Source organism: Lemur catta, chromosome 22 (genome assembly GCF_020740605.2).
Source record: "Lemur catta isolate mLemCat1 chromosome 22, mLemCat1.pri, whole genome shotgun sequence".
In the NCBI taxonomy this organism is placed as follows: domain Eukaryota; kingdom Metazoa; phylum Chordata; class Mammalia; order Primates; family Lemuridae; genus Lemur; species Lemur catta.
This window is the reverse complement of record NC_059149.1, coordinates 11,534,832-11,550,404: the sequence shown is the minus strand read 5'-3', so window position 1 is coordinate 11,550,404 and position 15,573 is coordinate 11,534,832. Positions and strand designations below refer to the sequence as shown.

At 39.3% G+C, this 15,573-nt stretch overlaps 1 pseudogene; it reads left to right on the top strand.

Moving 5' to 3' along the window:
• Positions 1-11,470: 11,470 nt before the first annotated feature.
• On the top strand, positions 11,471-12,838 carry LOC123626432 (annotated as a pseudogene).
• The last annotated feature ends 2,735 nt before the right edge of the window (positions 12,839-15,573 follow it).

The window sequence follows — 15,573 nt, the reverse complement described above, 5'->3', positions numbered from 1 at the left end:
TTTAGAAACACGTTTTCTCAATTTTTTTCTTTTTTTAATTCAACATAGTAACGGGGTACAAATGTTTTTGTTACATGGTTTGAGTCAGGGTTATAAATGTGCCCATCAGCCAAATAGTGTTCATTGTACCTGTTAGGTGGGGTTTTGCCCCTCCTTTCCTCCCCCTCCCTCCTGCTTGATTTCCAATGACTTTTACTTCCCTCTGTGCACTTGTGTGCTCATTGGTTAGTTCCAATTTAATAGTGAGTATGTGTGGCATTTGTTTCTCCATTCTTGAGATACTTCACTTAAGAGAATGATCTCCAGTTCCACAGAAATTGCTGCAAAAGGCGTTAACTCATCCTTTTCATGGCTGAGTAGAACTCCATGGTATACATACACAACATTGTTGATTCTAAGCTAAAACTACTTTCCACTAATGCAATTAACTTTTCAATCTTTCAGGCACCAATTGTTGTATCACATAAAAGTCTCAAACTCAAAATCTTTGGTTTTGAAGCTTCATTTTGTTTGAAACTTTACAAATAAGTTCTCATGAAGTATTAATATACCATCTTCAGGCCACAAGGGAAAAAAAGTCACAATGAATAAAGAGACACTCACAATATCTTTAAATTCATAAAAAAAGAACATATTTAAAAAGCAATAATCAGAAAACAAAGTTACTTGTAATTCATCATTTAATAATTTTCTAAAAAATTGAAAAAAGCATATGCTCTACCTGACATCATATCATGTATGATACAAATCACAGGAAAGTGCAATCTGATCTTCATCAGTTTCTCTAAGTAAAAAGCACCTTCCAGGAGACTTTATTTTCTCCATTAGAGTTTAAATTCCTTATATTGTTAATATATTAAGGGGAAGTTCCCAGAGAGCAAGGATTTTTTACTGTGTGGAATAATGGTTTAGAACACACTCTGTGTCCATATATATATATTTTTTAATGCTACATTTCCTAAAACCTGGCACAGTTTATAAAATATATTAGGGTATTAATAAATATTTATTCACTGATCCAGTTGTATTTTTACACTTTTCTTAGTATATATCTGTAGATTCTACATGAGGGAAAATAATAGTTAATACTAATATTTTATATCATATGCATGAGACACTCTTCTAAATGTGTTACTTACATTTCATAACTATCATAGAGGAATATGCTCTTATTATGTCCCCACTTTACAAATGGAAGCACTGAGATACAGAGAGGGCAAGTAGCTTATTGAAGTCAAAAGCTAGTAAGTGTCAACAACCAGGATTAAAACTCAGGCTTTCTGGGTCCCAATCTATGCTCTTAATCGTTATATTAGCAAGTTAGCATAGCACGCTGATGAAAGACATAGTGTTTTAGAATGAACAGCTCTCAATTAAAATCTGATTTTTGTTCTTTATTAGCTCTGCAACCTTGGTCAATGTTCTTCACATCTCTAAATTTCAGTTTTTTTTTCTCTGTGTCAATGAGAGTCTATTTACTTCGGGGGTTATTAATGGTATAAGAAAGTATATTTAGCAGAGTATTGGCATATAATAAACTGGAATTATTAATACTATTTAGTCCAAGCATCCAGGGAAATTAAATGGCTTGCCCAAGGTCATACATCTAGTTATGGAAAAGCAAAGTCTAAGCTATGGATCCCTTTGTTCAAAGTCTAATGCCTCCCACTCTGGTAATGGCCACCCTGCAAGTATTTCTTACGTTTCTTGACCAGGTGAGATGACCCATAAAGGAAACATATGGCCTAAAAGTGTGGTCATAAACCATAAAGCGTGGCTGGGCTTAACAAATGCATCATGACACTTCAATCACCCTGCATGCCGGAATCATGTTTTCCCCAACAGACCAGAAACAGCAAGTAACAGAATATTACAACAAAGAATGTTACTACACAGCTGGATTTCTTCATGGGAGTTTTTCAATTCAAATTTAAGGACTCCATTAAGTTTGCACCATCAATATCTGCATCTTGATAGTAGATGCATCTTCCTCTCCAGCTCTCAACCCTCACATTTATCATTAATCACTTAAGAATTTCATGCATCTTTAGATTTCCATCTCTCAGCATTTATCTGACAGTTTTCTGCTGAATATTATTTATATCGAGCATTCTAAAAAATCTACTTGTTCCCAAACCATCAAGCTATCTATCCTCCCAAGTTTAATAGGAGTAAATATGTCTATTTTCCTGGTGTTCAGGATTTTTTTAAAGCTGTTCAAAGGAATTAGAGCTCATAAGCTATCCCCTGCCCTTGTTATACATTGCATTACTAAAATTATTTATTTTGCATTTAATTTTTAGGAATTCAATGTGACTTTCAACATCTTTGTGGTTTTCTGCAAATATTTCCTCTGCATTCTCCCAGTCTGATTTGATTTAGCCCCACGGCTTTATAAATGTCCCTGAAACACATGGGGTATAACTATAATCGATGATTCAGCACATTTCCATCACATAAAAATCAAATTTCCAGTGGCACCACTTCAGTCTTTATTGTGCTGAGATCAATAGTTGAAAGAACCCTTAACCCAGCCGCATGCCCGACTACCCAACACGTATTCATAATACCAGTCTATAAATTCAATAGAAATATTAGGTTACAGGGGCATTCATGCTCAGAATGGCAAGATTTCTTGAGTTTTTGGAATGTGCTTCAGACAAGTTCCTCTTCTGACAAAGCAATGTCTTTCAGAATGAAAATGAACCCCAAAGCAGCACTCTCTGAGCTACTGCAATTGCGTGTAGCTGAGTAGATGGGCAGGGTGAGCTCTGAGGTCTTTTTAGGACATAAAAAAAGCTCATTCTTTCCCATCTACCTAGTTGACGGTAAGAACTGACATTCTTGGATACATCAGTGTTCCCTATTTGTTCAACCTTTTCAAATAACTTGAGATCCCTCTTTTTCTGGGTCAGAATGGGAGTTCTCAGCACAGCTGTGTAGGGGATTGCTTTTCACTGAATGTAGACTCTGAGCAACTGATTTTGCCTGGACCTGCTTTTCTTCTTGTTTATGTATGTCTTAGGTATTTATGGCAAATGTAGCCACAAATATTTTTTATGCTCCATGTCACATCTAAACTCTAAGAAAACATTCGATCAGATGAGGTATTTAACAGAAACTTTCAAAACGCTCTTAAGTTCAGAAGCAATTTTGAACCTTTGGTTCTTACAACAAAGCAAAGTACCTTTAAATAGATTTCCCCCGTAGATTTTAATGCTTTCTGACTTACAGTGTTTTTAAAAATAAAATAAAATAGGCAATATGTTCTTTGTATGTTTGCTCAAGCTAATTCACTGGTTATAATCTAAATCTAATGTGTTACCCTTCACTCTCATAGGCTGGGAATAGATTTTTACTGAATTTTATTCCAACTAAGATTCCACCATAAGACTTTGTTAAGGCAGGAAAATTAGTTTGAGGAGAGAACTATATTTTGTTGACCAAAAAGATTTGATTAGGCACTTTGAGTTTAGATTTCAGGGAATAGACGAGGAGAATAAGAGAAAGAGAAAGATAAATGGCTGTGCATAAAAAAATAAGGAAAAAAATTGAGTTTCTAGGCATGGCCTGGACAGAAAGGATGGGAAGGACCATGAGTGGGAAGAAGAGAAGATGCGAAAATCAGTGACAAGAGGCCTGGAATGGCCCTGCGACAGGAGCACAGCTACGTACAGGTCTAGGGCACCTGGGAGATGGGAGTGAGGATGCCTGCGTATTTTATGAGAAAGCCACGGCAATATTCAATTTCAAGTTGTTGGCTCTACTACTATTCTGGGTGGTCCATTAATTACCCTTGACCTTCATCCAAAAGTCTGCTGCACACAACAGCCTTATATGAGTGACATTTTTAAAAGTTAAGAAACTTTAAGTTCCCAAAGTATGACTTTGAGAAGAGCCAAGGGATGTGGAAGAAAGAAAATGTGTTAAAATTGAACAAGAATTTACCAGAAACAGGAGATGAGAAGACAAAATGAGTAAAGGAAATAAAAGTGCCCCCGCTCCCAAAAAATACCCAGATTTCCCAAGGAAAAAGAGAGCGTGAATTTCCCCGCCACGGAGGGCATGAGAGTCCAAACCGTCTCATTTGAGTGTCAAAGCAAAGCTTGCATGAGCTGAAAGAGCTGGGGAACACATGGGCTTGTGGTCACACAGGATGTTTCTAGACCAGAGACAGAACTTAAGGTGGAAAATATGAGAAGCAGAATGACTTTCCTCTTCCTCTCTTTGTTGCTCCTTACTTTTTGCACCCCACGTCATCAAATTGTTGGCTTCTCTCAACCCTGATGCCTCTGAGCTTTGCGGTCCTGGAAATGAAGAGAAGAGGAACAGACTAAATAGGGGCTGGTGAAGTGGATCCAGCACCCAGTTCTGCATGGGCGGGCCATGCTCCTACATGCACGTTCACCGTAGGCATCTACTGACTTCTACATCTGCTAGCTCATTTAAAAACAAAACGTTAGCGCTATTTATGTATCAAGCATTGAAATGGGTCTTGCCATGGTATTGAAACAGTCAAAGCAAATTTCAGGATCGATGCTCTGGGATGGAACAGAGATGATTCAAGAATTGCAAGGCACGGGGCCGCAACGTGTCTGAGAGTCTAAATGCCCTTCTCACTTCCATGAGGACACCGTGTGCTTGTGAGTGAGAAGAAGAAATTGATACTGTTCCACCTCGCTTATATATTAATAATACATGGCCTGCCTTTGTTTCCTCCATTTTGAGAAGTGATCAATTTACTAACAGATTTTTCCAGGGGAGATGTACCCATCCACTGAAAGATGCTTCTAGAACATAAAGCCATCGCTGAGGCAGAATCCGAGTTCACTGGTTAGATAAATATTGTGACCAGGGAGGTGAAATGATGCATTTTAGTTTACTTGCTTCTCTTTGGAGAACCTACCGCTACAGCTTTGTCATGATGAGCTAGACCTCTACGCACAGCAACTATCTTTCTTTTCTTGCATGAAAATGTGGAGACCAAATTCCACTATTTGCTTGCTGTGACATTTTAGGCAAATCAGTTAATGTATCTAAAACTACTTTTTCTCATCTGGAAACCAATAGAATAATCATAACCAACAACGATGTGTGAGAGTCAAAATATATTACATTTGAAGTGCTTTTTAGCAAACAAATAAATGAATGACTTAGAATGTCATTTGAATTTTTTTCCAGATGGCCTTCTGGCTAGATCCCTCATGCTGCTGCCTCTCCTGTCTCCTGTCGAGTGGCTTCTGCCATTTGAAATCAGCGGCTGAGTCAAACAGCTTCGTGGGCTAAATGCATTTTGAATGCTCAGAGTCAGGAGTCTTGCTTCTGTCTGCATTCAGAGAGATTTCTGGCTCTGCCTAATTGTGGAAATCACACTCGGAAGAATGGAAAGCCTCCCAGCCAGTGAATCCACCAAGCAAATGCCAGAAGTGACTGTCTTTTGTGAAAACAGTTAAAAGCTTTATTTTCAAAGGAAATCACCCACCCACACACCCACACATACCACAACCATTACCACCCCCAAAACATTATCCATTTGCTTCCCAAAGTCAAATATTTTATTCTCCTTTTCGCTTTCTTATAATGTTTTTCCCCAGGAGGTGAATTTATCTACTTTCCTTCCTAACCCATACAAACTCCTACAACTCTCACCTCCTCTTTAATGACTCTAAAAGAATAGCCGACCTCACTGAGTACTTGCCAGGCGGCAGGGGCTGTGCTAAGTGTTTTACATCTCTTCCTCCTCTAAACCACGTTGTGATACTTCACAATTATCACCTTCAATTTTCGGGTACAGAGAAGGGAATTAACACTCACAAGGTTCTATGGATGGTGAGTGGTAAACTCTCCCCCTGTATGTCTGACTCCAGAGTCAATGCCATTAATTCATTTCATCTTGTCTTCCAACTCGTTTACCACCAAATCATACTGACAGTCGTTAACATTTATTTGGCACACTTCTAGGCGACAGGCACCATTCCAGGTTATTTCCTTTGATCCTTAAACTATACCACAAGGTTGCAATTATTTTTATCCTTCCCCATGTACAGATGGGGAAACTGAGGCACGAATGCAGGGGTCACTTACCCAAGATCACACTCACACTGTCATTAAACTAGAGAGACAGGATGCAAATCCAAATCCTCCAATTCTGCATCCCCTGTCTGCCCCACACCCTGCTCCCCAGGCCACACTGAAGATTGAGGGTGACTGCAACATGGTGGCAGGCCGTCTCTTCAACCCCCGCTGTCCTCACACTAGACTGCCCACCGTTGTGGGAATGTGCCACACACTCCATGCTTTTCTCTCGCATGTGTCTCTGCACCTGGGCTTTTCCTCTCTCTCTTCCCTGTGCTCACCTGGAGCAATTCCCTCATCCTCCAAGATCTCCAATGTCACTTACCCCGTGTGGACTCCCTGGCCAACTCCCTTTCCTTCCCCAGACAACATATAATTATTTCCACAGCACTATGGTCAGTGCTGGTGAACTTCTATTATATAATTTTCACATTACACCACAGCTAATTGTTTATTGTTCTGTCTCTTCCAGATTACTTGCCCCTCAAACTCATTCGTATTCTCTAACATCTAACAAAGTGACTGGCATAGAATAGATGTTCATTTAATTACATATTGAATTGAATTGAGCAGCACTGCTGTAGCTGTCCTTTGGATTCGACACCCAATAAGGATTCCAACTACATAAAATCACAAACCCTTTCACTTAGGTTTGCTCTAATAGAAGATTTTAGGAAATAATGCAGAGGTTCAGTCTTGACTCAGAATAGCTTATTCCATGATTTTTGTTTTTGTGAGGAGATTTTAGTTCTGTGAAAATAGATGTTTGGTGTGTCAGGTTGCTATGTATGAACATAATGGGTGTGAGTTGGTAGGCTGGTTTGCTTCTACTCTCTGACATTACTCTACCTCTGATTTCCTTTCCTTTAATGGGTCGATTTCTAAGTCTTTTATATATTACTTTTGTTTATTAGTAAAATGTACCCATTCCCCTTGAAGGTACCAGGTGTCCTGATTCAGGTACCAATTTTAGAACTATCTACTATAACATCTTATTTTAGGCTTTTCCATACGATGTTAGTATTAGTTTCTTTGTGTGTTCCAAATCTTCATTCTTGATATTGTTGACTTTTATTATAAGATGTAAAGAGAGATAAAAAATGATGTTTAATGTGTGAGAATTTAACTTAACATATTGCCCCTGCCACAATCCTTCAAACTGATGTTGGAAGCTGTGTCAGTCCTCTTAAAGGATGGGGGTGACTGGGAGAGTCCTGCCCTGGCAGCGGGCACTTAGGAAGGCCACATGGAGCAATGATGCCCATGCCAGGGAATTCCGCTAGAAGGGCATTACTCACATTGTTTTGATTTTCTAAACTCTTTCATGCTCCCCGTAGCATTTTGTGTCTCCCGGTTACCTTGGCTTCCACCTCTGTGTCTACTCCCCCTGGATAGTAACCTACTATTCACCACCTGGTCCTTGTTCTCACCAGGACTGTGACCGTATGTGCTGCTTCAACACTGTTCTAGAAACTTCCTGTGTTTCTGTTACTCTGACTTTCACCAGCCCAACAATTCCACCTCTAGTCTCATTCTTTCCCAGACCTACTCAATTCCCCAGCGACCGTGGATTGTACCAGTTAGAGCTCTGCCCAGATCTAGATGGTGCCCTGTGGTGCATGGTCGCTACCTTCAACTTAGTGTCTTTTCCTGAGACTATGACGACACAGGAACAATGACACAGTCACATTTTTTTCTTTAGATGACATAATAGAAATATTACTCAAATATGGTATACCTGGTTTCTGGTCCATAATTTGTTCTCAGGAAGTGCTATAACTTTAGACCAATGATCAATGAGATGTGTGGATCAGAATAACTTGTGTAGCTTGGTTAATATACAAATATTGTGCCCAGTCCTGGAACCATTGATGGGAACTTCTGAAAATGAAATCCCAGGAATGGGTACTTTCCAGGTAGTAGGTGATACTAATTACCACCATTGGGTTAGAACAACAATTCTTGAGTTTTGACATCTCAAATGTTCCTTCCAGGAATAGAATGTTTTCCTAACAAAAGTGTTTATTATTTAAGAATTCTAGAGAATCAGACAGAGACATTAAAAACCAGACCTTATATTTATCTATAACAGATAAATTGTTTTTCTATAACATACATGTTACTTAACCCTATGTTAGCATATTGGTTCAGGAAATTAACATGACCAAGACTGCATTTTTATTTTTAGAACAAGAAACACAGAATTGTAGTCTTCTACAAGAGTAACCATAGGTAATATTTTCTTTGTTCTGAGTAATTACTGCCTAGATTTCACAAAATCTCCAGACCCGATGTCAATTGTCATTAAGGGTAAACAATGGCACATTTTATAACTTCTGAGTAACTGAATTTCCCCTAAAAGACTCATGGGATTGCACCTAGCATCATGCCTTATCCATGAAATAACTGTTGTCCCATGACAATATAGCCCACATTTAATGCATGAAAATTCTAAACAGAAAAATCACTGGTGCCAACAGAGCTGCTTACTGGAGGTGGAGAGGAAATAAATGTTAAAGGGGAAAGAGAAGAATTAGTTTATAACATAACAGGGAAATTTGCACCAAGTCGTTGACTTCCACTTAATGGGGTAGGTTTGTTCACTTAGCACACAAGTTGGAAATTATTTTCCTCCTATAAAAAGACTGGGAAGTTTGCATAATCTCTTCAACTGCCACATCAGAGAGCAGAGCAGAGAGAGTTGTCATTTAATAGTGACCAACATTTTGTAGTGAAGGCACTGAAAGAAACAGAGCCTCTAACCTAAAGTAGGAAATCAGAGGACAGAGAAAGAGGGCTATGACTTCACAATTGATGAAGAATATCTATCTTGGAATTCTGATGTTCCTGCAATTGCAGATAGACTGAGAATTCTCTGTGTTTACTTTAAAAGCCACAATCATGAAAATAGTGCATTTTGGCAAAAATCAAGAACAGCACAGATAGTTAACAAGTGACACAGAACCACAATGAGGTCTGGACTAAAGCAAAGAGAATTCATTATAGATGCCCCTGACTGTAGATTTTGCCATATTATTCGTAGGCAAGATTTGTCATTAATGCTGCATACTACATAGAGCTTGCATTTGCTTTCTTTCTATGCATGGTTAATTGCTTAGTAAACTGAATATGAATTTCATGTGATTTCAATTGTACTTTCTAATCAATTTTATTGTCTATGTGCATTTTGAGTAAAAGAAACATTTAAAGGTTAGTTATACTAGACTGGGTGGACCTAATTAGCAATTCAGCAAGACACAGAACAGAAAAGTCACAACCTTTACAGAAGGGTCGTGAAACATTGTCATGTGTCGTTTCGTTTTCCTTCTGGGAGGGTGAAGCCTTAAATGAGGAATAAAGTCAGATTTCCTGCTGTAAATTTGTTCTATTTTCCCCCCTTCCCCAGTCCTCTCTCCCACTCTGCTTCACTCATCTCTTTTCTTCTCCTCTCCTGAGTTCATTTCTCCTCTTCCCTCCTTCATTACTTTCTACATCCTCCCATTTCCACCATAAACATCTCTTGAGTGGCAAACACGGTGCAGATTTTACCTCTTTCTTTATTTTCCTCTATGCCTAATGACAAAAGCCCCTGAAGGCACATTCTCAGGGAGTTCCTGCTATCGGACTCCTGAGTGATGTTTTGTAGTGCGTGGCTTGGCTGAGTTGGACACACACGACGGTGCTAAGATAACAGGGTACGGAGATGATGCTGTCTGGTGAACTGAAGTGAGGCAGCTGCAAGCAAGAAGGGTGAAAAAACCCTTTAGGGATGTACCGGAGCATGGAGATGCGCAGTCCAGCATAGCAGCAGCTCCCGGGGAAGAGCTGCAGCAGACAGGGAGAATGGCCTGGTGTTCAGAAATTAAAAATGAACTGCATTTGGGCTGAATCTGAGTCTTAATAATAAGCGCATAACTGAACTCCATGGGACTGATATGTTTTTCCTAAGGTGGAAGTGGAATGCTCTCTTAATTGTCACCCTCTTTAGCCATAACTGGATCCTTATAAGAAGTGTCAATCTTGAAAAGGAAGAGCAGTTTGGAAGATAACTACATCTTACCAAAGGGCCTTAAGAAGATGTATGAGCTGAATGCTTCAGAAACATTGAGAAACAGTTGATTAACCCTATTAAAAGTGCTGTTATTTCTTATGTGTCAGGTAGGCTATACCAGGTTATATCTGACCATCAAACTATCAATCTATCTAACACACACACACACACACACACACACACACACACACACACACTATTTTTTTGTTGTTGTTGCTGTTGGCACCAAATACCAAAAATGAAGTTTGGGAAGAATTTTCTAGAAGATTAGGAATTATGGCCAAGTAGTCTGAAATGCAGACAGAATAATTGACTTTCTATTGCTGCATGCTCAGTGAATCGCGGTGCAGGGGATAAGAAAGCTTCTGGCAGACGCTGGCCACGCCAAGTAGAGACACAGGCTTCAGCTATTAGTTTCAGCTCCAAACCCATAGAGGCACATTTTCCACCACTCTGAAAAAAAACCCACCAGTTAAAGTAACTCCTTTAAAGCAAAGCAAAGTGATACATTGGAAGTTAAGATCATTATCACCGCCCATTAATTTTTTTTATAAATCCATTTTTTCAAGACTTTGAGAACTCAGTTTTCATAATGATTCAATAAATATAAACTGAAGGAAAAAATTCCACCGGAATCCCAGAAGCAGAAATAACATTACAATGCTAATACAGCCGGTAGGAGGCCACAGTAATCCAGATTATCATACATAACTGTCTCCTGGAAACTAATTTGACTTTTATTGTGCTGCTAAATGAAATTATTACATGATCTATAGATTATTGAGCCCCGTGGCCATGCTGGAGCGTGAAGCAGTGAGCTGCATCTTTTACTTTGATGGTTGCGAGATTTTTAAAGCACTTTACACATTAAGAGTGAGTAAAGAAGACTATAATACTCAAAACAGCACAGTGACTAAATAAATTACTTGCCAGAAACCACAGCTATGGCAGGAAGAATGCAGCAAGCAAAGCACCTCATTAACCATGTGCATCCAATGAAGACAAGGCATTGAAAAGAACTTGCACTTGAGAGCCCTGTCATTGTGAAGACAAGAGTTTTTCCTGTGACAGGTGTGCCCACAGCAATGCCCCCAGCCGTTCCCTAAATAATCCCCTAATGGACTTGGAATATTCTGGGGACTTTTTCATCTTACTTCATGGTGTTGGAAACAATGCACTGACCATCCACTTCCTAAGGCTTTGAAACTATTAGAAATGGTGCAATCTAATGAAGGATATTGTTTAAGACACAGTCCAGAATAACAGCTCATGGAGAGCCGCAGCTTTGGGGCACAGCCAGCACAGGGCACCCCTCCCCGCATGCCCACCCACCTTGCAGCCACCATGAGGGCAGAGGGCCACGGAGGCCTGGAGCATTTCTGCAGCCTGGGCAAAAGCCAGGGGCTGCAGGCCCTGCAGCCCTCCCAGGTGGGGGACTTGTCTTCTCCGGCCCTGCCTGCACCTACGTGCTCACGGTTAATAAGCGGGGCAACTGCTGCGAGTACTGTTTCACCAGGAAGTAAGGATAGTACAAATGTAGAAGATGCAAGCAGGCATTTTACTGCAATGCGGAGTGTCAGAAAGAAGACTGGCCCGTGCACAAGCCGGAATGTTCTCCCAGAGGTTGTTTTGGGGGGAAACTGGAATCCCTCAGAGACAGACGGTAAGACAAAGAGCAAGGATTCTGGCCAAACAGAAAATCTACCCAGAGAGAACACCTCCAGAAACGCTGTCAGCTGTGAAGGAGTTTGAATCACATCTGGATGAGTTAGACAATGAGAAGAGGGATTTGATTCAGCGCGACATGATTTCCTCATCACGTTTACTCTAAGCATCTGGAATTCCCCGACAATGACAGCCTCATAGTACTATTTGCACAGGTTGGCCGTAATGGCTTCACAATTGAAGATGAAGAACTTTCTCATTTGGGATCCGTGATATTTCCAGATGTTGCACTGATGAATCATACTTGTTGCCCCAATGTCATTGTGACCTACAAAGGGACCCTGGCAGAAGTGAGAGCTGTCCAGGAAACCAACCCAGGAAAGGAGGTTTTCACCAGCTACATTGATCTCCTGTACCCAGCAGAAGACAGGAACAGCTGGTTAAGAGATTCTTATTTATTTACCTGTGAGTGCCAGGAGTGCACCACCAAAGACAAAGGTAAGGCCAAGGTGGAAATCTGAAAGCTCAACGATCCTCCAAAGGCAGAAGCTATCGTGACATGGTCAGATGTGCACCCAATGTCATTGAGGAGTTCTGGAGGGCCAAACATCGTAAACCCCTACTGAGCTGCTGGAGATCTGTGAGTTCATCCAGGAGAAGATCACCTCCTTGTTTGAGGACAGCAACATGTACATGTTGTACATGATGTACCAGGCCATGGGTGTCTGCTTGTACATGCAGGACTGGGGAGGAGCCCTGCGATTTGGACAGAAAATCATTCAGCCCTGCAGTAAGCATCCTTTGAACTCCCTCAACATGGCCTCCATGTGGTTGAAGCTGGGGAGACCCGTACATGGGCCTGGAACACAAAGCTGCAGGAGAGAAGACGCTGAAGAAGCCATTGCAATCATGGAAGCAGCTCACAGCAAAGACCATCCATATATCGCTGAGATCAAACACAACATAACCAAAACCAAGTTCATGATTCTTTATCCATTTCCATGGGAAAACAATTCAATCCTCTTCCAGTGCCTTTTATCTCAGTAGAATAGTGTTATCATTCACCCAGCTATATAAACCAGAAACCCTGGGGCAACCTTGATTCTCCCTCTTCATCTCCTTACATTTCTCATTCATTGTCAAGGCCATCAAAGCCGTTTTACTGTGAATATCTTTCAAATGCCATCCCGTATTTCCATCTTCATGGTCACTAACCTAGCCCAAGCTGCCAACCTGTCTTACCTGGAACTCAATAATAGCCAGACAATGGCCAGACCATACATAATAGACCTAATAATATAATTGTTAGGTCTCCCCAAATCTACTACCATTCATTCTCCAAAATGAACCTAAATTGATTATCTTAATGTACAAATATGATTATGTCCTCCCAATCCCATTCCTGCCTAAAACCTTATATTGTTTTGCATTTCTCTAAAGATAAGAAAGACAAAGTCCTTAAGGGCTTGATTTGGTCAAGCTCCTGCCCATCTTGGAAGCTCCCTTTGTTGTATTCTTTGCCTCATTCTCCAGGATCCTGCCACCCTGCTCTCCTGGAGTTCCTCAACTGTGCTCTGTGTCCCCCTGCAACAGGAACTCAACACATGCTATTCCCTCTGCCTGCATACTCTTCCCCTCTTTGTTGTCGAGTAAACTCATTATCACCCTGACCTTTACTCATGTCACTTTCTGAGACAAACCATTCCTGGCCCACAGGCTAGACCATACCTCTTTCCTTCCAAGCACCTACCTCATTTTCCAACATACACAGTGTCCTTAATTAATTTGGTCTGTTCCGATCTCATCTCTGCTGCGACATAAGACTGGAGAGTCTATGAGACTTGGGGAGAGTCAATTTGGTACTTGCCCTTTATACAAACACAATGAATACTTTTTGGTTGAATAGATAGATGGAGGAAAGTATGGATGGATAGGAAAATGTAAAGTGCATGACAACATGTTCAAAATGTGAGCAATAAATTATTAATGGTATGCAGTTTATTTCTGTTTTATTTCTCATGTTATTATATTTCAAGCAAGCAAGATCTGTTACTGAAGTTTTAAACACTTAAATTTTTTCTAGTTAAGAAAAAAAATCGGATTCTTTGATTTTTGTTGCCATAGTCCTGGGCTTTTTATATTAATCCACTATTCTATAACAACCTCCCATCTCCCACACCACGTACTTTTCAATTCAAAGTTCTCACAATATTCCACAGCACGCAAGAAACCTTATTATTTAGTTTAATAAGAATAATTTCCTTTTATTCAAATGTCTAACCTTAAATAATGGCCATGCTCTCAAAAGAGAAATTGAGATAATCTATTTTAATTCACTCAATACATATTTGTCTCAGTGTTTGATTGTGAGAACACAAAAATGAACAGGACAGATATTTATTTACCCTGCTGGTAGGAAGTTGTTAACAGAAAAGCTGATAGTCTAGAGACAATTATATTTGGAGTCATGACAATCATTTTATTGTAACATTTGATTATTTGTTACTTGAGTTTCCAGGACTTTGAAAACACTGAACTCAATAAATAATACTGACCAAGAGTTGCCCTTTAATAGGACAATTCACAGTTACAATAACAATTTTAATAAATTAGAAAGTACTCAACCAAAATAGATAAATGATAATATGTGACCAGAGGAAGGTAAACATTACTTTAATGAATATTTCTAATAGTCATTCACTCTTCATGATCATCTTTGGCTTAAAGCTTGTAACAGAACCACAAAATAAAATAAAATAATAAAAATTACTATTATTATCATTATAAAAAACACCAGGGGGAAAAAAAGAAAATACGGATAGTATCCACAATAGCCTAGGCATGAAACACAATGTCTATTTTTTTAACATATTAAATTTTGGCACTAGTAAGAAATTAAGGAATGAATGATTTTAAAAATATCAATATCAGAAAACTCAAAAGAAATACATTACCTAATGAATGAGCGCCTCTCTCTCTCCTAACATTTGCTTCTTGAACACCATATTCCTTAAAGCAGTGATTCCTTATCCCCCAACTGTCTGACATTATTACTTGTAATATTGATTGAGAATTTGCTATGAGCTAGTGAGGCGCTGAGCTAAGAACTTTCTATAGATAATTTCATTTAACACTATAGAAAACTTATGAGTGAGGCACAGTTCCCACCTCATTTCACTGATGAAGGAAACTGAGGCGCAACAAAATTAAATCACTTTGTCAAAATCACACAGTAAGTGGTAGAGCCAGGATTTAAAACCATGCTGTTTGGCTCTTGTACTTTTAATTAGCCATTTTGGTATACAAGCGTACCTTGGAGTTAATGGGGGATTGGTTTCAGGACCCCCATAGATACCAAATCCATGGATGCTCAAGTTTCTGATATAAAATAACGTAAGATATGTATATAACCTACACATGTGCTCACGTATGTTTTAAATCATCTCTAGATTTCTAGATTACTTATAATACCTAATATAATGTAAATGCTAGGTAAATAGATAATATGTTGTATTGTTTAGGGACAATGACAAGAAGAAATAATCTGTACATGTTCAGCACACATGCAATCATCTTTTTATATATATAATATTTTTGATCTGCAGTTGGTTGAATCCAGGGAGGCTGAACCTACCCATACAAAGGGCTGACTCTACTCTTCTCCAATAAAATATTCTTATAAATTAATGTAAATTTACATAAGTAAACCAGAAAAATTTTTAGAAGGAGGGAGGTGCATATTTTTAGAAATCAAACAGTAATCAATTTCAGAACTCCAAAAT